Genomic DNA, 21,903 nt, shown 5'->3' with positions numbered 1-21,903 from the left:
TCACTCCGTCTGTTCAGTGGAGGCCTCGCTGCTGCTACAGTTTATTTCTTCCTTCATCCTCATAGATTTCTGTTTCTCCTCCTTCATCAGATGCAGGTGGACATGCTTTGGTTCAGAATTAACCATTTCCCATTCGCCACGTTGACCCAGAACAGGCTCACAGGCTCCGGCAATCAATCACAAATCTAAAGATCCCTGATGAGGCAGAACAGAAGTGCTTCACTTCAAATGCCCCTTCTTTTTTCATCTTCTTCTTCCATCTTCTCAAAGCCGAGGGAGAAATCCATCACTTCAGACTGGATTCACACCATCAAAGAGATCTACAGCTTTGCCCTTCAGGGGTAATATCCTGACACAAAGCCAGCGATGTTATGAGAGACGCCGCAGAATAGCATTAGGGTTCAAATACCTGCTCGCAGCATTAATACATATGATAACAGACAAGAGGGAGCGGGTAGAGCAGCTTGAATGACCGACTGATCTCTACAAACCCTGGTCATTTGAGTCAGGAGGGATTGAACTTAAACTCTAAAGCTGCAGTCTGTGCCCTCCTGCCTGGATTCGAAGATGTAGAACCCTTAAAAAAGGTAAAAAGCTTATTTCTGTAAGAAGGCTTCATCCATCACAAAGTCCCCTGTGCGAGAGGAGAAGTATCAAACCTGCACCGGGGTTATCGTAACTTTACCAAAGGTTGTTCACGGGGCATGAGGAAAATCTGATTCCCTCTGTCTAGCTGAAGATAAAAGGGATGTAACCCCAACTTCCTTGGTCTCAAACAAATCACGCACATCAAGTACAACTGGACAAAGACGGACTTAGTGGCATAAAGAGCTTTCCAACATTTTTAGCCAAAGGATATGATAATCCACTCAAACTCTCAAAAGTGACTATAATTTCAAAATGTCCCATTTCAGACACCATCAGGGGAATGTGTGCCCCCCCCCCCCTACCCCCCCCCCCCCCCGTCATGTGAAACAGGTTGGTAATGAGGCATGAAAAAAAAAACATTTCAAGGTGCAATGAACTTCTGACACGTGGAACTAGGATTTGTTGACGAATTGCTGGTGGATGTATTCGCTCTATTTGGTGCCACAGGGCTCATTCATAACACACGTGACTGGAATGTCACCACAACATTTACACAGTCTCCTGGGACATGTGCTTTGATGTATACACGTATATTAAAAGTATGCATATATCCTTATGATTTATAATGGTGTTATACTGGTGCAACAAAACAAGGGAATCCAGGCTTTAATAGCAGAAAAGAACAGACGTGGACAATTGTCGGGATAAAGTGGGTCTTCCGCTAATCGGAGGATCAAAGGTTCAATTCCCAGATGGATTAAATGACATGCATGAAGACAAAGAGCTAGATATAGAAATGATTAATCATCACATCCATCCCCCACCCTACTGCCCACCCATCTATAAAACCTTGATTATAAATAAATCATTACTACATATCGGGATTTGTAAACTTTAAAGAGACATTTTTAAATCGGGACATTACTCAGAAAATAGATGAACTGCGTTTTGTTGTGTTATTTGTCTCTCGGAAAAGAATGAGCGGCCATTAGTGTGATCTATATATCACACATCTCTGTGGCATGAGGCGACTGATGCTTCACTTTGACAAATTAGAGTCATCACGGGGTAAGTTGTTGACACCAGCTCTTCTGATTTAACATTCGTTTGCGGTTCAAGTCCGTGCGAGACATCCACAACGTGTTCATGGGTTCATTTATTTATGTCGTGTTTTTTTTACTGAGGTCATGTGAGGTTAGAGCCATTCCCCGGCAACACTGTCGGCTTTTATTGTTCCGCAAGCAGACGCCCATGAAAACCTGTTCATGGACTGGAAAGCTGTCCATCACGGCACTGGTACAAATGGACTGGTACCTTCACGCGTATCAGCAATGCAGCGCCTCGAGGCTGCTTCGTATTCATCTCTGTGGGTTGGTGGAGGAAACCCACACGAACACCAGGCACAGGTTCTCCACAGGGAGGCCGGGTGAACCCCACACACGCTTTCGAGGTCGGGTGTAGCTCGATTAGAATTGGTTCGTTCGACAAGCTGCTCGTGATGGTTACGAAACACCACACTCGAGTGAATCACACACACAAACAGAGAGGGGGGGGGGGGGGGTGAGGTATAGGTTCAGTACATGGCGAGTTCGATCCGACAGTTGCTTCTCGTAGGTTTTCACAGAGTTGCACTTGGTTTTTCACATGAAATCTGACAAATATACTTTTATAAACAATGAAGAAGAAGCAATGTAAAGCATTTATATTTCCTTGTTATTATATTTTTAACTTGTATGATTTAATTGTTGTCTTCATGTCGTTTGAGGAAAAGAAAGAAGTGATTTTCCAGCTGTTTGCTTCCCCAGGATTCTGCAGCGTTGTAGTTTCTCCACAGTTCTGCAGTCGCTTGAGGCCGAGTGGCCGGATGCTGTAGAAAAATCTCAATTGTATAGTCTCCATTGATCAGAGCATTGCTCTTGGCCGCGGCCTGATTGAGTGCTGTGGATTTTCTGCTTAACAGGCAATTGGCAAAGTGCATAATAACTCATTTTTAGTCAGTTCATCAATAAGCTAACACTAAAATCCATAACACTTATCACGAGGGTAAGTAAAGTGTGTGTCACTGTGATTTTTCACTGAGCAGCAGCCAGACTCTGCATTTCTGTGAGTTGAGGAAACTGTCAGTCAGAACTGTGTGTGTGTGTGTGGGGGGGGGGGGGGGGGGGGGGGTTAGATCCAGGTCTGTAACAACAGGTCCAACGGGTTCGAGACGGAGCCAAAACCTCCACCACAGAATATCAGGACACCTTCAGGGCCTAGTTATAAATAAAACTGCACTGGATGGATTTTTGTGAATGTAAATGTCAAACTTATTTCAAAGATATTCAAACTTACACTGATTAACATTGATTAACTATAAAACATATCCTGCATGTGTACATGTGGAATCTGTAGGTGAGAGATTTTGAGGATTTCTGACCCCGAGAGCTTTCTGGTTTGTGTTTCTGTATCTGTTATCAGCTTTTTGATTTATCTGAAGTCATGAGATAGATGTTTGTAGAGATTAGATAAAAATGACAGGAGCAAAAACCAAGAGTTTCAGACAGAGGCTGAAAAGAGGAGCAGCAGCAAAGAGCAGTCTGAGGAAAGTGATGTGTTTTCAAGTAATGACACAAATTAAGAACCGGAATTTGAGCAGAATATGTCATCAAGACCACAACTAACCATGAAACTAAGTTTAGCAAGGCCACTGCAAATAGACGATATCATATGTTTTCTATGGATATTTCACTGACATATTCAGTGACTTGTTAAATCAGTAAATTCACGGCATCATAACATTAACAGGAAACATTTTCTGGCCTCAAATTACATTTTTTCAAACAACAACACAATCACTGTGGCACATTTGTTGAATATTAAACAGAATTTTCTAGGAGACAAAGCCGAGTAAACAAAATCATGTTTATGAAAATTGAGAGTTGTCAAAAACAGAAAACGGTCCGGGGATCGTATTCGAGTCGACTGTTGCCTCACAGTCAGCTAAAAATAGACTCCTCCTTTGTTTCGATGACAGGCTGAAGGAGCAGCGGGGGTCGGGGCGGGGGGGGGGGGGGGGGTACAGATGAGACAATGCCGCCTGATTTCAGATTCCTGCCTGATGCAGATGCTTAATTTCACGTGAGAGGACTTTAACCTGTGCATGTGATTGGTTGTGATTGGCCTCGGCTGCAGGGTGAAGGGATTTCTCTGGCTTATGCCTTCAGAAGTAGAAGGGGGGGGGGGGGGGGGGGGGGGGCTCCCGGTGCAAAACAACAGATACTATGGCGGCAATATATTTCTCCGACAGAGCAATTTATGGGAGCATCACTATTAATCATCGCGGTGGAAAGGGAGATTGCCTAACTCATCCGGAGCCCCCCATGGAAAGGTAATTCTGCCATCACCTCCAGTGCTCATGGGCCTGAGCAGCTGATGCATTTTGCCCACGCTCGGACTCGGCCCTGCTCTGGCATGGCAATAAGCTGCCGTGATTTAATATCCGTTTGCCACATGCATTTCTTTCTCAGACGTGTAATCAGTCCACAAGGTTCTGCAGGAGGCCGCCATGAATCTGTAGGCTGCAGCCTCCCCGCCTCCCCCTGACACCTCCCACCGACCCCACCTCCTCCGGTGGACAATCACCGGCTCGCCAGCAGGACACGACGGATCCTGCCGCCACTCCTGATTACACTCATGACTCAGGTAGCCGATTGGCTGTCAGGGGGCGCTCACGCATACAGTTTGTTTTCTTTGTTTTTTCTTTGCTCTCCTTTGGTGCAGCTTCGTCTCGGGGAAGTTTTTTTGTCAAAATGATTGAATGTGATGGTTTGAAATGCAAATGAGTATTCCTTGCAGAGGAAGTGAGAGAAGAAAGAAGAAGAAATCTGTTTTTATGCGCCGAGAGAGGGAGAAACACTCGGAGAGAGTCAGCAGTTTAAAAAACTGTCGTAACAAAGATGATGCGCTCCATTAGGGATTTAAAGAGACTGGATCTGTCTCACAAGCCTGAAGTTTGCATATATTGATGCAGTAGCTGGCTGTTATTTTTCTCACATTGTCTCTGTACTGGTGCATAATACAACGACTGATTAAATCAACGAAAGAGACCAATTCAAATGTGTTCTCATGCATATTGAATCCAAGGCCAGGAGAGCAGCCATGTTGAGTATAAGTAGTAAAAAGCAAGTCGATTTCTTTCATGGCTGGAACACGGGTTGAATGACAAAATAAATCATATCAGAAACATGAACACGTGAACATACGTCAGCTAAATTCAACTTCAACTAACATGGAAGAGGAGGGGTTGTATGACCCACACTGCAGCCCCCCCACACGAAGGTGTCCGAGATGATTTGGCTTCACTTTTGGAGCGGTGTCCTGTCGTCCATCTTTAAATCACTGAGGCTGAGACGGTTGGATCTATAGAGGATTTCCAAGATCAGCTATTCCGACTGGAAAGTTAAAATGCCTTTTGTTTTTTTATAATTTGTCCTGTTGTATGTTTGGTTGACACATCGGACGTCCTGTAGCTCGTCCAATGGTTGGATCCTTCTTTGCTCGGGGACGAAGAGACACATTTGAAGAAGCCTTTCGGAATTGGACAGTTGAGTCAAGCTGCTGAGATGCGATCTGTCTTCAGTCGCAGCCTCAGAAGGATGCAGATGCTGAATTGAGACACATGTTAGGACATGTTACTTATTTTAAGATGACACAAGATCTGACATTTGTCATCCAATCGGTTATCCTCTCAGGGAATCCACTGTCTTATAACTTATAATAAGAATCTTCATATAGTCAGTTCCAGACCGACATGGATAAAGAAAGATTCTCAATTCTAAGCACACAGTCGTCTCATTAATTATGAATAACAGTTCATAACCTAAACAGCTGCTCCATCCTTGTGCGTCTTTAAACTAGTGTTTGTGTTGAAAATGTCTGTCAGAGTGTTTTTGTTTATTTATGAGAAAACATTTCTCGGCTGCTTCTGTTTTTCAACTATGACTTATCACACAACCAGAATAAGTAAATAAAATAAAATAAGTTTTTGCAGATAAAAATGTCACCGTTAAAAATGAAATATTTTCTCATTTTAAAGTGATCCACCTGGATTTACTCCAGATGAAGGATCACGCTGAAGAAAAACCACAAACACACGTCCACATTTCTGTTTGTGGGGTTTAAATGGATTCTGTCCTCGTCTCCTGCTCATGTGTCATCTTTAAAATGTCTCAGCTGAAACGCCGGACACGGCTCGCGTCAGCCGAGTCGGGGCTGTGCTATGATGACATTTGTTTTGGGGGAAGGTTACGACAACGTGTCAAGTAAGTATTCTCCCGTCTACTGTCAACATGAATTGCTGGTTTTGTTGTTGCTGTGTTTGTGGTGCGGGGGACGGGTGGACGGATGGAGGTTGACACAAATTGGATTGGTGGCGTGTCAGGTTGGTGTCTGGAAGTCTGAAAAAGACAGGTCCCAATCCTTCTGACTCTGTGTGTGTGTGTGTGTGTGTGTGAGAGTGTGGGTCCTCCTTGTTATTCAAGATGGACCCCGGCCAGTGTGTGTTTCTCTAATAGGAAAGGCCGAGACCAGTTGTTCCAGTGGCTTTAGGTGCTGTGAGAGATTTCACAGCTGCTTGAGCACAGTAATCCTGGAGCTCTCGATACGAGATGGCAAATAAAACGCTCCCGTGGAAAGAAGCTGAAACACCAAGTGAGGCCGACTCCCTCCGATCTGCGTCCCTCCACAACGTCATGTCCTCTCGTCCCCGGAAAATAAGGTCAACAGGCTCTCGCTTTCTCCCAGTTCATTTAAATATACTTATTTAGGTTCTAAATACCCACTTAATAATGTCTCCTTCCATGTAGTGATCTTTACATTTATATTATCAGTTAACTGAAGTATAGACACTAAACTAAACCAAAATTAGCTGATATTTCATTATTCATTTTCATTTGATAGTATTCATGTATACGATTGCGAATTTATACATATATGATTTGTATATATATTGTATAACATACCTTCCTATATACCCTTAAGTCTGTTTATGCATATACCTCCTTATACAGTACACTATACATACTCTTGTTGCATTTCACTCAGGTACCTTTTCTATCCATATAATATTTCCCTCTGTAGTAAAAGGTGTGTTGTGTACATATTCTCTTGAACTTCATTTAATGTCTTTATTCTGTGTTTTATTCTTACACGTTCTCTTGGTTGGCTCATGTTGATGATCTGCTGCTGTAACAAGGAGAGTGTGGGATCAATAGTGTTTCATCTTATCTTCATATTTGTGAATGTTTAGAATCATTTTGATGCCCCGACTCATTATAAATTATCAATTTTAGTTTAGTTTTAATTGAGGATTACAAAAACTAGCTCCGTTAATGTTTCATTATCAAAAAATGAGGTAAATCATATTTAAAATGTGAGTCAAACTGTTTAAATGCATTAAACCATGTGGAAATATATTAGGTTTTCCTCCCTGAAGCCAAACAAGGTGAATTAAGTGTAATTCCAGTTTTGACCTGCGGAGGGCAGAGTTGCTTTGTTTTGTTGCTCCACAGCCAAACTGCAGAAACAAAACCTGACAGTGAATAAAACATAAATCTAAAACACAGTTTGAAAATGATCCAATAAACTGAGAAGTGACAGAAAAACTTTATTTACAGCAGGAAATAAAAAAAAAGACACTTTTGTCACAATTTGAATTCGCTCAGTTTAAACTGACAATAATCTACATTGGTTTAATGTCACATGTTACATGCACTTTTTAAAAGCAACCTCAGAGGCCCATGGGGGGGGGGGGCAGCATTTATCTCTACTAATACTCGACCCTCGAGGCTCAGTGGGCCGAGGCAGATAAGTGAGCGGCCTGTCGCTGCGGCTGCTCTTCCTGTGTGGGAGGCCTGCAGCAATCACAGATGACTTCCCGTTGGCTGTGGAACCTGGCGATCCATTACCGCCCCAAACTCTCCCTCCATCGTCTTCTCCCTTTCTCTCTCTCTCTCCTCTTTCTTATCTTTTCCAAGAATCCTTTCCCCCCCTCAGTGCAGTTTTATCCGCTGGCCCCCGAGTGCCAGGTCGCTCTGTGTTGCTTTATCAGGAGCAGGAATTACGTTGACCTTGCGGCAACTTAAACACTTTATCAGAGGCACAATAATCTGCTTTTCTCGGGGAAAAAGCGAATCAGCAGAACTAAGAAAAGGGGGGGGGGGGGGAATAAACGAGTTGCAGGGCCAGCGGGTCTCGAGTCAACGACGGGGAGGTCTCACCACGCTGAGCCTCGACGGCCTCAAACAGAGAAAATGGGGAAACGTGTTTTCTGTTGCAGTAATTCTGTGCATCCCGTGATTCCCCACAGTGGAAGAAACACATTCATAATTAATGTGGGAGAAATCAGGTTCTGGGAAATAAGTATGTCTGCATAATGTTTATTCATTTGGACTAAAAAAAGAAAAGAAAACGACTGACAGAGGATTCTTTCATGTTGGCAAACAGGAGTTATTTTTACATGTGGCGTTGAGAGTAGAAGCGTTTGATCGGAGCGAGCGGTCGCCAGCGTCTGTTCCTCCACAGATTGACAGATTTATGTTTTCACTTTTCCACCAAACAGAAGAAGAAGAAGAAGAAGAAGAAGAAGAAGAAGAAGAAGAAGAAGAAGAAGAAGAAGCCCTCTCTGATAATGAGACGTTCCCCGATGCATCTGCGAGAATCGTTTCCTCACGTCGTCAGCAAATCCACTCCTCACTTTCTTCTCCGTGGCTCATACTTCTCTTATCTGCTCGGGCTCTGTTTCTTGTTGTCTAATCCCCCCCCCCCCCCCCCCCCCCATTTCGTACATGGTGTTCACGCTGCATATGAAAATGTCTCAACTCTGCCATCTACCTTCCACACGTCAGGGCCGTGAAGACACAGAATGTGCTGCAAATATGAATCTGGAATAAATTAGAAGTGTTTTCTGGAGATTTTCCTCTTTCTGCTCACTGCTCGGTGCAGGGTAATTGTAGCCAGACGCTAAACGCACCAGAAACATCAAAACCATGTGTACCTGAAGTGAAGCTAGTAAAAGTATTTGTGGCACTGATAGTTTAAGTAGCTCCTCGGGCAGTGGTGTAGCTGCTAATATGATGAGTGCAGGTATTGATGGCGGATCCTGTATCATGCAAATCCATGTATAAATAGTCCATGTTTGAATATTAAGAGGAAACATGGATTGTTCAACCACATCCTGGAGACTCATCCTCACCCTGACCTCTGATGCTGCAGGAATCAAGACCTTGACAGTGAATGAGACAGCGTTTACATCCAGACTCCATGTGAGGAACCACTGACTGGTTATAAAGATGGACGTAGACTCCAGGTCCAGAAAGCGCCTGAAACCTGTGTTCTGTCAAATGACCAGCAGGGGGCGACTCCATTGCTTTGGAAAGAGGTGCTGTTTCGACACTCGTTCAACTTGGGAACTTTTTAAGAACCAGTGACCGGAAACCAATGAGAGAAGAGGTTGGATTTCAAAATAGACAGGAATTACAAAACTGCAGAAGAGGGGTGAAGAAAGAGTTGCATGAACTAAACCACATTAAAAACGACTCAGTCCAACTCACACAAGTCTGAAATCAGCTTTTTGTGCTTAGTGAGTCTCCATCGTCCCAGAAACATCTCTGAGAAATCTTTTGTTTTGTTTCCCTCCCGTGTTTCCATGGATTACAAACAACATTTTGTGCACAACAAACACTCGAGCTCACGATAGGCATGAAAGTGTGACAGTGTCGCCTCCCAGTCACGGTCCAACACAAACCACTGTACACGCTGGTTCCTCTGGTCCGTCCCCCGGCACATTAGGTAGCCACAGTGTGTACATTACCTGTTTTCCCTCCCACCATCCCTCCATGTTGCATTGTCCACTGCTTCTTCTTCCCCTATATTAATATTCCTTCTCTCTCTCTCTCTCTCTCTCTCTCTCTCTCTCTCTCTCTCTCACCGCATAACTCTGGGGATCAATCAGCGGTTTCCACGGCGACGCTACCACCCGTGCAGGTGCGTGCGGTGGCGCTAGCTGCCCCCCCCCCCTGCGTGTTTGCTGTACAGTGACTGTACCTGCGTCTGAGCTGTCAGGGGGCCGGGGCCCCGGCTGCTGATGCCCCCCCTGCACTCGGCAGCGGCTCTGACAGCTGTCGAGTCGAGACGCTCTCACCTGCCAACACTCGGCCTCCTCTCCGCTCGCTGCAGAATAATGACCAGATTCAAAGCGAGGAGGAAAAGAGGAAAGATACACAAAGCGCTGTCAGGCTTGTTTTTGTTTCTTTGAAGTTAAAGAGACTCTGTGTGAAGGATATTTACTGAAATATCTTTAAAAATGTTTGGAAAGAAGCTTCACACACGAGGAGCCTGTCAGCATGAGGTTTTTACCTTCTGACGGCTCCTCTCTCTAAAAGAGGCTCAGGGCCAGAGGGACGAGATTCTGAGGATAACAATCGTGATTGAAAATTAAATCAAGTCGTAAATGAGAATAAAATCATAATATAACAAGAAAACAGTGTTATTTCAGAAAAATGGCAGATCAATGAGAAGAAAGTTGTAATTAATTGATAGAAAAAGTCACAGTATTTTGATGATAATGTTAAAAGTACAACTTTATTCTGTTACGACCACATGTTATTATAATGTTGTGACTTAAGCCGTTTTTCCCTTTAAGGAGCATCTGTAGTATCTTTCACGATGTAGTTTACTCTGTCAATAAAAAAACAACAACAATTTGTCCGTAATAGATCTTTTCTCCGAGAGGTAAACAACTAATACACACAACTCCCATGTGACCAGATTGTTTACAAGGAATAATCATGTTTTTTAAAAGAAAAACATTTCATTCTTAGGTTTTATCTGTTTTCTTCATCCTCTCTCTCCTCACTTTGCCAAGTCTTCCTTCAGATTTCACACCTTTGCTTACTTTACTTTTTTTTCTGCTCACTTTGTCAATCCCCGATAACCCCCCCCACCCCCCCACCCCTTCCATCTTCCATCCTCCACCATATCTCCTCCTGTCCTTCCCCGTTCCTTCGTTTCATTTCTCCATCCTTCTCCCTCTCTTTTCATCTTTCCCCAGCGACGGCCGACCCGGCGTATTTATAGAAAGACAGTTCGGATAATTAGAATAAACCAAGAATGACGGTGCTCCTTTTTTTCCAAACAGTTAACTTTACTGTCTGTGCAGAGCGGGGACATTGAACTGTAGCTACTGCTGTACATCACGTGCACGGAGCTGACCTTGTGAAAGAAAGGTTGCTGTGCATGAGAATGAGTGTACGACTAGAAAGAGAGAGAGAGACAGAGAGACTGCATAATATCCACCAGGCCTTCAGGATGCACTACATCAACTGGGCAAGAAGTCAATTAATCATGTTTTTGTAATTGCTGGGAGCGTGGAAGGAAGGTGGTCGCTGGGCGGTCGGAGGGAAGAAGAGTCTGAGAAACATGAGCCGGATCCAGACTCACACCAGGAAGAGATAAGGCCGAGAACAGAGCTGGGAACCGGGAGTGAAATTAAATGGCAAAATTGGCTGCGTGCCCCGACTTAATCTGTTCGAAATCTCCGGGTCAAGTAACTTAATTTGAGGAAAATGAACCAAGTGAAGCATCTTGTTGGCAGATAAGTCAGAGATTAAAATCACATTATTTCCCCCCTCTTTGATGCCCGTGGTTCTGGGAACAGTTATTCATCATTTTCCAAAAATCCTCATTTGCATATTTTGCAATTTGAGTGCGAGAGAATTCAAATAGGAAGTCGACGTCCTGGAGCCTCCCGAAATAAAAAACACAGAAGAACAGAACAATGCGCACTCACAGTGTTTTTCCTTCAGAGGGAATGCTTTAATTTGAATTCACATTTAGTTTGAAGATTTGTTTTATTGTTATTCTGTTTATAATGTTTTTTTGATGCAATTTCGAGAGCCCCGTCTAATGAAAGTCTGAGGAGGAGGTTTTTCGGGGGGAAAGGAAGGAGGAAATATAATAAATAACTAAAAACAAAAAACCTACCGGCTGTGGAGTCGAGCTTTTGTTCCTCCAGACAAGCGAGATTGATGCACCCTCCCTCCAGAGGGTAATATCGCCCGGACCAGGAACCAACCAACCTTGAATTCCTGCATCACTTTTGAAAGTTGTGCCTTCGGTGCAGCAGCAGCCGCGGCAGCAGCTGCAGTTGCACTTCATGAAACGTTACAGTGGCTGGACAGCCAGTGAAGGATGCACTGAATAAAGAGTCTTTAGAGGCTGAACAGGCTGTCGGGCGGCGGCACATCAAAAAAACTCTCAAAACTCTCGACCAAGGTGCACGAAGCGTCTGGAACAGAAGCCTGGAAATTTGTTCCTGGAACCAGAATATGATTATGAGATAGAGATGATTAACCTTTTGGAGCCGATTGGTCGAAGTGCAAAGGTTAAGATCACACGTTTGGTTCGAAATTAGATTTTCAAAGATAATCACAAATAATCGAAACATTCGAAAGCTCATAAGAAATGTATTTTCCATCTTATGATGTCATGAGATCAGTGAAGAAGTTAGAAAATAAGATTATTAGCATATAGGTTTTATAGATCATTATGATAAGAATGATGTCATTGTGATGTCACTATGAGGTAAGAAAATGACGTCACATGAGGAAGTGATGTCGTTTGGAACCAATACGTTTATTTAGATTGACCAATAATTTGTTGTATGATATAATGAACTGGTTTTAATGTATTAGAAAACTTATCGAATGATCAAATAAGTGGAAAACGTTTGTCAGAAAGTCCCAAAGTTTAATTTGTCAACATCTGTGAAGGGTTTAATGAAATCTTCACTGACACTGAACTATAAACAAACATTAATCCCTTCGGTCAACTTTATAAACCAAGATTAAAATCCAGGAAACAGTTTTGGACTCGAGCTGCGTTTCTCTTTTCCACGAGTCGGACGCTTATCGCATCCGGCAATTTGCTTTGCTAAATGGCTTCAGAGGAAGCCTTTGAGATTCTTTCACCCTCATTACCTAGAAATGATGTGAAGTGATATCAGTAAACTGCACAGAGCAGCACACAGATAATTACCAACGCAGCTGGTCTGTGATACTCTGTGATAGAGGAGGACAAACTGGAAGCAGAGTCGACTTCTCAGGCCCGGTTCTGTCTGCGTGGAGCCGAGACGTCTTCAAGCTCAGAGTTCACTTCTTTACTGACGTGAATACTCACTCAAAGTTTACAGATGAACGAGTCGTCACCTCTCATGGACCAAGAGAAAAAATAATGTCATGAAACATACAACAAACAACTGTAGCATGTGAATTAGAAACAGAACAAGACTATGAAGGTTACATACGACCACTGGTGATGAAGGTGCTGGGTGAACACACATATGTAAACACTATAGAATATATAGGCTGAATAAATAATAAATAAACAGATTATAAAGCAGCAGTTCGAACATGGAATATTTATGAATTTAATGCATACATTAATTATAATGTTTATGAATAAAATATAGAATATTGGCAGTGCAATTGTCCCGTTGTCACTCCTGGAACAAAAACAGTAAATAAATAAAGTAAACAACATTTTTAATGAAAAGTCTGGTAAAGTAAACATTTCTGGATGGATCCACCCTTTGACTGGATTCGCACCAACATCTATTTTAGAGCAATTCAGCAAATGACATCTGCCCAAAAAGTGAAGCCAAATCATCTGGATTGCCCCCTGGTGGCTCGCTGCAGTATAGGTCGTAAACCCGTCTTATCCATGTTATTAGATTGGACATGGGACCAACTAAAATTCCACATTCAGATCACATGAATTTCTCTCATAGTTGGTCTCTGTCATTTGAGGAAGCTGTTATCACACCGATGTTATTCAAAAGTGTTAATGTTTTCGGATCTAATTACTTTTCTCATAATATAATCTCATAAAACCAGGACTGACAGCTGAGACTGACTCCTGATTGGTCGAGAGCCTGCGGTCGCTTCCACTCCACAATCAACGCTGCTCAGACTCAAAATGGCAGCACCTGTACAAACAAACAAACAAACAAACAAACAAACAAACACTTAAATTAAACAAGTATTAACCAGATGTCTGTTTGAACAGTAATCTTCTGCAAGTTTGTGGAGCGCCTCTCAGCTGATTGTTTGTGCAGCCTTTTGTGTTTGTTTGTGTATTTACAGCTTCTGAAGGCACAAGCACCACTTCCTTCCCTCAACAGGTCCCGTGGGGGGGGGACTAATCTAACAGCTTGTCCAAATGTGTGTTTACTTACTTAACGCACAACGGTCCGGCGGCTAGCTCGGGTTTTTTTTCATTCACAGCATTTGAATGCAGGACTCCCCCGACACACTCACACTTACTGTTTGTGCTGCCGAACAAATGTGCAGGAAAACAACAATCAACAATGGAGCCGCTCCTACAGGTCGGCCTCGTGGGACAGCTTCCGTCCAAACTACGTGCAAATCTTTACAAATATTTGGGGGAAATCTGAAAAATGGAATGTGGATGAAAAGACTTTTATTGCCGTGGAAAAAGAGAGAGCTTGGGGTGCATTGAGATAAACAGCTGATTCTGCAGAACATGACGAAAAGAGTTTCAGTCAAAGGTTGAATGGAAGAAGTTGGAATTCCGGATTGAATCAAAAACTCACTGAGGCTTGTTTCATTCAGAAGAGCCAATGAAAACAAACGGTGGAAGTCGAAGATGTGAGACTCTTCACAGTTTCTTCTCTCTTGGATTCTCGGTTTTGTTTGTTTGTGAAAGTTCTGCAAAGTTCTTCCCCTGAAACCCCTCGTGATTGGTCCGTCACATGACATCATGACTTCCCCACATTTGCATAATACACGGATAGCGGCTAATATGAGCAAGAATTTGTTTATCTTCCAAAATAAACTATTTATTTTAACCAATCTTAAACAACATCAATGAAGATTTGCTCATTGAAAACATCTGCTCATGTTTGCAGGTCGTGCTCGGATTCACATATTCCAGTTATCCTGTGTGAGTGCATTTTCATTCTGATTAAACAGAACTTAAAGAGCTAATTTCAATCATAACATATTGAAGTAGTAGTTAATCAGTAAAAGCTGCTGCTGTGTGTGTTTGTGTGTGTGTGTGTGTGTGTGTGTGTGTGTGTGTGTGTGTGTTGAAATAGTGCTTCTTGACTCTTCCTACATAATAAATATGAGATATAAATATCAGACGTCCACTCACAACTCCGTTCATTATTATTTCCGAGCCCCCTTCACAGTAGCTTCCTTTCCGGTGCAGCACGTTCCTGCACATGCTCGTCTTTGCATCGCTGGTGTGTTTCATCGGCTCGGGGGCCAATTATATCCGTGCTCCGGACACCTACCGAGCGCACAGCCGGGCGCCACCGCCGGGCGCCTCTCAGAAAGGAAGGAGCCCGCCTCCTGGAGCTCTTTAGAGAAGACTGACTTCCCCTCCAGCGTGAAAAGAGTTGGCTCGGTCGACAGGTTCTGTAAGTAAGAGGCTCCAAGGTCAGAGGCTGAGACGCCTGTCCGTAACTCACAGGACGGCAGCAGCAACCTGATTTACTCAGTGTTGAACTCAAACGTGTGGTCCGTGGTTTATGTTTTAAATTGTGTTAGGTAATAAAAGATAGTGGAGGAGAAGATGATGGATGTCCCTGGATGTGCTGAGACCAGGTGTAATATTCTAAATATGAATTTAGTTGTGGTTGAATGTTGAAAACTGAGACATTTTTGTGTTTTGCTGAACTTATATCTCTCCCACTCCCCCCCCTCCCCTTTACCTTTCCCTGAATTCTATAATTCTGATTTGACTTAATGTGTTTTTATTATTTGTTTCTACATCAAAATTGTGACTCTGTCTTTTGAATTTAAAAGACATTGGAACCTTATATTGGACGATTCTGCAACCCACGGACATTTAGTTCATCAGACCTTTAAAGTGCTTTAAACTGTTGTTTCCCATCATAATGCACAAGCACCAGAGTTAATTTGAGTCTATTTTTATCAGAAACTCAGCAGCTGGAGCCTAAAAAAAAATCTATTTCAATAGGAGGAACAATTTGTCTGCAGCTGCCATCGGTTGCCAAACGGTGATAGACGGTTGATACGAGAGCAGAGTTGTTCTGTTCGTCAGCGCAGACGATTTACTGAGCTTCATTTGGACAAACATCGTTAAATCCACAACAAATCATCTCCCACTGACGCCTGTGGAAAAACCACGCAGCCGCGATTACAGCTGTGACCTCAACTCTGCCGCTGACGCCACCCGACTAATTACAAACTGAAAGTGAGAACAGCCTCGAATGGTATTTGTCTCAAATAGTCCGTTTTAGGAATTAAGTGATAACTGGGACACACTTCTGCTCCAATTTCAAGGCTGCCACTTTTTATTTAGGCCCCCTGTGCCGTTATCTTGATTCCTGCATTTTGTTCTAATGAAACTCTGGATGCTACAAGTTAGTGCACAGCATCAATCACCTCAATTAGGCAAAAGGGAGCTCGGGTTATGGTCTGTGCATCCTTCATTCCCCAGTGTGTTTGCACAGAAGTTGCAAAGAGATTATTTTCAAATAAAGTGAACTTCAAAATGCTCCACATCTCCGTGCCCCACATCCACCGGCTCTGCAAACACGGCCTGTTCGCTGCTTTATGGTTTACACACCTTTGCAAATGTTGGAGCTGATGAATCCGTCTGTCCAGACGCTGTCACTGTAATTTTTCCTCCTTAACTTTCCTCTCAGCTCCTCGCGCTCGTCCTCCTTTTCTCCTCCCTCTCTCTTTTGCTGCTCTTAACCGAGACCGTTCATCAGATTGTGGCACAATGTGAGAGTGTCACACCTGTCTGCCGCCTGCAAAGAGCCTTGTCACAATCCCTTCACTCAGCCATATATCTGACGCTGGTGCAAATGGCTGCATCCTTCTCGGGCGTTAGAGCCGCTCGCCTGGATCCACCAGCAAAGTCTCCTGAAGGCCCCGGGAAGAGGAGCACTCCTACAATCACTGGATCATTCCACACTGATAGGATGAATCATATTTTAAATGTCCCAGGTTAATTACATATGCACATGTTGAAGCATCATTGAGAGCAATTGCTTTGATATTTGTGGAAAATAACGTACATTTTTTCCAAGTTTATGTTTTCACAACACCAAAAAAAGATTTCCACAATGAGCAAGTGTCTAAGAAAGAATGAAATACAAAATAACACTGGTTTCACAGCAGGGTTATATATAGGGCATCATATACTGGTCTAAAGTATTGATTTCCTTTTGTTTTATGATCACCTGGGGAGGGGAATAAGATAAAGTAGAAAAATGTTGAACGTGGATCTTTTCGTGATTATTGTTCTGTGATTTTTTATTTCTTGCTGCCATCATCCTGGTTCCATTAAAAACAGCCCAGTGAACCTGTGGACGTATATTTCACAGAGAAGTTTCCGTGCAGACGTTCAGTAAACTCCTGTTTGTGGGAGAACGTGTGTTTGAGCAACTTGTCGTTGAAATAATCACAAAAACTTGCTTCAGTGTTTTATGATCCACGTTTTCTTTATTCGTCGGCATCTGTGCTGCTTTATCTTCCGTGCTTTTTATTTTACTGCCATGTTGTTATTTTCTGAGAACTATAAAGTGACAAACACTACATTTATATAATAAAACCCTGTGTTGTAGAATTAATGAATAAATGATCCTTGTAAGGAGATAAAATAACAGCATTTGTTAGCGTTTACCAGCTGGTGCTCATTGGTATTAATGGTGATTTTTTATAACAGATTTCCTCTTGATCTATAGAAGTTGCACAGAATTTCAGAATCAGGCTTCAAGCTGCCAAGCAGGTTTACATATACACAGAATTAGCTGTAGTCTGTTTTGTTTAAGCATAAATATAGAACATATAAAAAATAGAAAAACACCAAAGAGGGGATGGTGCAATAAGTTGTAAATAAAACACTGGAGAATGGATTTTCTGCAATATGTTGTAAACTCAAGAACAAGGAGGAGGATTTGGAAAATAAGACATTTATTTATTTACGATTGAAGTAATGTACAGTTTGTACATTATGGGCCACAGGAAGTTGTCATTAGGGTTTCGGGGTCTTAAGGGAACTGTTATAAAACGTAAATAAAGTAGAACCAGCTCTTACTAATCTTTTCCATCTAGAGGCTCGTCCACGTAAATTGCTTAATTGGATAATTGCATCAGTCAAAGAGCACTCTCATGATCAGACACATTTGAAGAAGCATACTGACGTGTGTACTCGATAAAGTCTAAATACATGTTGAGTATTTAAAGGAGGGTATTAGCTCCTTCGGGTCCCACAGTGGAGACAGGTTCAGGAAGCCACAGTGTTAAAAGCTTCCTAATTAAAACGGGAACCATCTCGACTTTTCCCAAACGCTCATCACGAGACATTTGCCTGAAGCACCGAGAAAGATGGCTACACGCCGGGAGTTGTGTTTTCCACTTTGTTTGTTGACACCTCTGAGAGTCTGCAGGAAACAAGCGTTTTGTCAGGGGGCTGATTTTCTGCTGTAACCCAATAACCCCGCTAATGCACTGCCCGCCCGCCATTTGTTCTCGTTTGTCACGGCAGCGCGAGGACAAACACCGGCACTGAAACCCAAACCTGCTGAGGAGGAGAAGCTGTGTCGGGGCAAAGGAGAGAGAGATAACTAATACCCGCCTCATTGATTTGTGTAGATTAAAAACCTCGATTCTATATTTGTCCATTTTTCACAGGCTCTGAAACGTACGCCCGTGCACTGTGGTAATGTGAGGTGCTTTTTTCTCTCTGTCACCATCTGTGGTGCGAATCCCTCATCGGCGTGGCAGCCAGAGATCGGCTGTAAATCACCGTGTGGGCGCTGCCTCGACGTCTCTTGGCCTGGATTCCTCCCTGTCCATCACGTTTCTCTTTGTCTCAGCTTGTTCTCTTATCAGGCTACAGCTCCATCCTTGTTTTCAATAAGAGGGGGAAACATTAAACCCGTCGCTGCTCGTGCACAGGAGGATGCATCACGCCCGTGTTGTTATTAAACGCTGCGGTTTCTACGTGTTGCAGGAGTAAAGCGTTTTTCATCGTGGCGGCTCGGCGCTCCAGCGTGTTGGATTTGGAATGAAACAACACGCTGGGGTTTAAAGTGCTGACTTTTAGCTTTAATTGTGCATTTAAATGCAAATCAATTCAATAATGAACTGTGGCTAATTGGAAAAACGTATAGGCCGCTATTCTAAAAGAACCAGAATAAATTGAACAAGTAAACCCTTTACAACATGAATATGCAATAATTTTGAATTTAGAGTTTTAAGAAAAACTCTTTTCTTCTATATTCAGAGCTTTGAGTTCCCAAAAGTTAATCCAAAATATTTTAAACAGCCCCTGGTGGCCGGCTGCAGTATAGCTCATAAACCCCGCCTCCTCCATGTTAACAGATGGGACATGGACCAAACAAACAGAATCCCTGTCGTTATCACAGATTTTACGACCAAGTTTAAATTTGGTTTTAATATGTAAAAGCATTTGTTTTAATAATAAACAATTAAAGCAATAACTGTCCTTGTTCTATCGTTAGCAGCTCACTGAGGCTCCTCCTTCTCGTTCCATCAGGACCTGCAAACTGTCCAGAATCCTAAGAATGACCCACGTCTTGTTCTGCATGTTTGATGAATCAGAGTGAATATATATTAAATGTCAATGTAAATGTGTTTAAAGTGAAGCTGCAGAAATGTATAACATATGTTTCAATAGAAATCTTTGACAGGGCTTAATTTAAAATGAAAACGAACATGCTCTCATGCCCGCCCGACTCTTGAGGAGTCTTTTCATGCTGCATGACACATGATGGACGTGCTCCTCACGACCCTGGCAGCCTGTGTGCAAGTCGCCCATTATATAACAATGGCCGTGCAGCCTCCGCGTGGCTAATGGCCAGAGAGCCCTACTCAGAACCCTGTGTCTTCAGAGGGCCCTTCCACACGCTAACAGGGTTGGATCTGTTTACCGAGGGCTCCTGGCAGGTTGGCTGTCCAGCACTTCTCCATGCTTTGTGGAGTGTCACTGTCAAATTACACTTATAAATAGATTTTGGCTCAACGCTGGCACAGCCCCATCGCCGAGTCCTTGAGTACTGGCTGGAATCTGCCATCTGTCTGAAAGCGTCAGGGAGTTCTGCCTGAGCGGAGAGGACACAGAAGATGTTGCCCTGCGTCCCGTAGAAAAGGACTGTGAGGGATTTGTGAGGCGCTCTGTGAACTCAAAGTTGATTTTAATACTATAGAACTGCAACTTACATGTTTAATACTCTGCATTAAGTGTGGTGGTAAACTATTTTACTACTTTCACATACCTGTCTGAGACTTTTAGGACTTGAAATGTTTTTCTGACCCGTTTGTGACCTTTATATTCAGAGGAAACGTATAATCCAGCCTCTTGTGTTTTCAGATTTCCATCACAATATATAAGATTAGTTTCATTTAGGCCTGATTGTTATGGTTAAACAGGATATATGGTCTATGTTGTGGATCTTTATCCCTGTTTGAATTTTCTTCCAGCTATTTATGGCCATTGCATTTGGTTTTGAACTTCACGTTGCTCTCTCCTGGTGGTGGCAGTGTAATTGCATCACAGCCCATTTCCATCAGACAAACATTCCCATGTGACAAAAAAAGAGAGAGGTCAGAGACTGGGGTTACTTTTGGTTTCCTGGGTTGGTAAGGTAGCAGTCATTATCATATTTATACATATTCTCGTACCTAAAATGTGGATTTCCCTGCCGCGGCTATGAGCTAATGGGTTTTGGGTTGTGACATTTATCATTTCCTTTTGTCAGACTCAGTCATTGTTCATCCAAAGCTTCCATTAGGATTCATCGGTCATGCTCACGGAGAGATATTAGTTAGGATCCAGGCCCGGCTGCTACGGAAAGGTCAGGAGATTTGTCTCCTCCTCGATCGTCTTCTCTCTGCCGCGGCTCCCGAGCAACGGTGAGCTGGGACGTTGAAGCCGGGGCCACAGCCTCCACTCCATCACGGCAGACATCTCAATCCGTTTCCTCTGGTATACCACGTTTACAGCAGCACAGCTTTCCAACGCTGATCGGTCACTGCTCCTTACCCCTTCATTCATCACTACCTCCTTCCTGCTGCCTTCCTCCTCATCCTTTTCTCTTTTACTCACACAGCCCTCTCTCCCTTTCCTCCTGCACTACACCCTGCAAAGCCTCTTCCTCTCCCACCAGTAGCAAACCAGTCCATCTATCTCTGCCCTGTTTTCCCCCTCACCTCTTTACCCCCTCCGTTTCCCCCCTCCTCGCCCTCCCTCCTTCATTTTCATTATTTGCTTTAGGGCTGAATGCGGCCGGATGCTGGTAATCTGGCGCTCTGATTGCATAGGACACGCATGAATGATACCCAAGCTTGTTCCCAATATCCTCTCGCTTTGAGTCATGACTTTAATCATTACTAATGGAGGGTGATGAATACCAGGGACCAGTTGAGTGTTTCATGAATTTGCACCGAGCTGGAACAACTGGGGCTTCGAGGAAGAAAGTGAATTTCCCTGTTTGCCTCCGAGGGGACATCAAGAGTCGGGTTAATGTGAAACCTACTGGCTGCTCGGTGTATTTACTGGTACGTTAATATTTTATTACCTCCAGCAAGTCGGTGGCTTTCCACTTCTGTCTGCCGGTTGGTCGTTTGGTTTGTTAGCAGCATTACCCCAAAAATATTATACACATTTCTATAAAGCTTGGGGGAAGAATGAGACATTAGCCTGGAAAGAATCCGTGACATTTTGATACGGATCCAGGGAATTCTTTCGACATTGGGATGTTATGCTTCCTGCATATTGATAAATAAAGGCAGGTGTGTTATTCTGTCCCCTGATCTTGATCAAGGCGGATTGCAGACCCATCATTTTCTTTGACTTCCTTCAGCATTGTGAAATATGGGTGTTTCTGTTAATTTCTCACAGAATAATTTATGAACCTTGATGAAAATCACTGGGGGACTGGTATATCCATGTGTGCAATTTGGTGCAGCTTGATTGGGGCGTTGGTGGAGGAATGTCCACTGCCCTTCTAGTCGGTCTGCTTATTGGTTGGTTGATTTATCTGTTCCAGGATTGTGCAAAAAAACACTTAACCAATTCCCTCAAACGTGGTGTAGTCACAAGGCCGGGAAAGAACCCATGAAAAACAGAGGTGAGAATTCAGATTTATTAATCTCCAACCAAGGAGGTTATGTTTTCACCCTCATTCGTTGTTGGTTGTAACTTAAGCAAGATAAGATAAAAAACAGTGGACTGATCACCACTAAAGGTGGA

This window comes from Pleuronectes platessa, chromosome 9 (genome assembly GCF_947347685.1).
Source record: "Pleuronectes platessa chromosome 9, fPlePla1.1, whole genome shotgun sequence".
NCBI classification, from domain to species: domain Eukaryota; kingdom Metazoa; phylum Chordata; class Actinopteri; order Pleuronectiformes; family Pleuronectidae; genus Pleuronectes; species Pleuronectes platessa.
Note: the sequence above shows the minus strand (reverse complement) of the source record.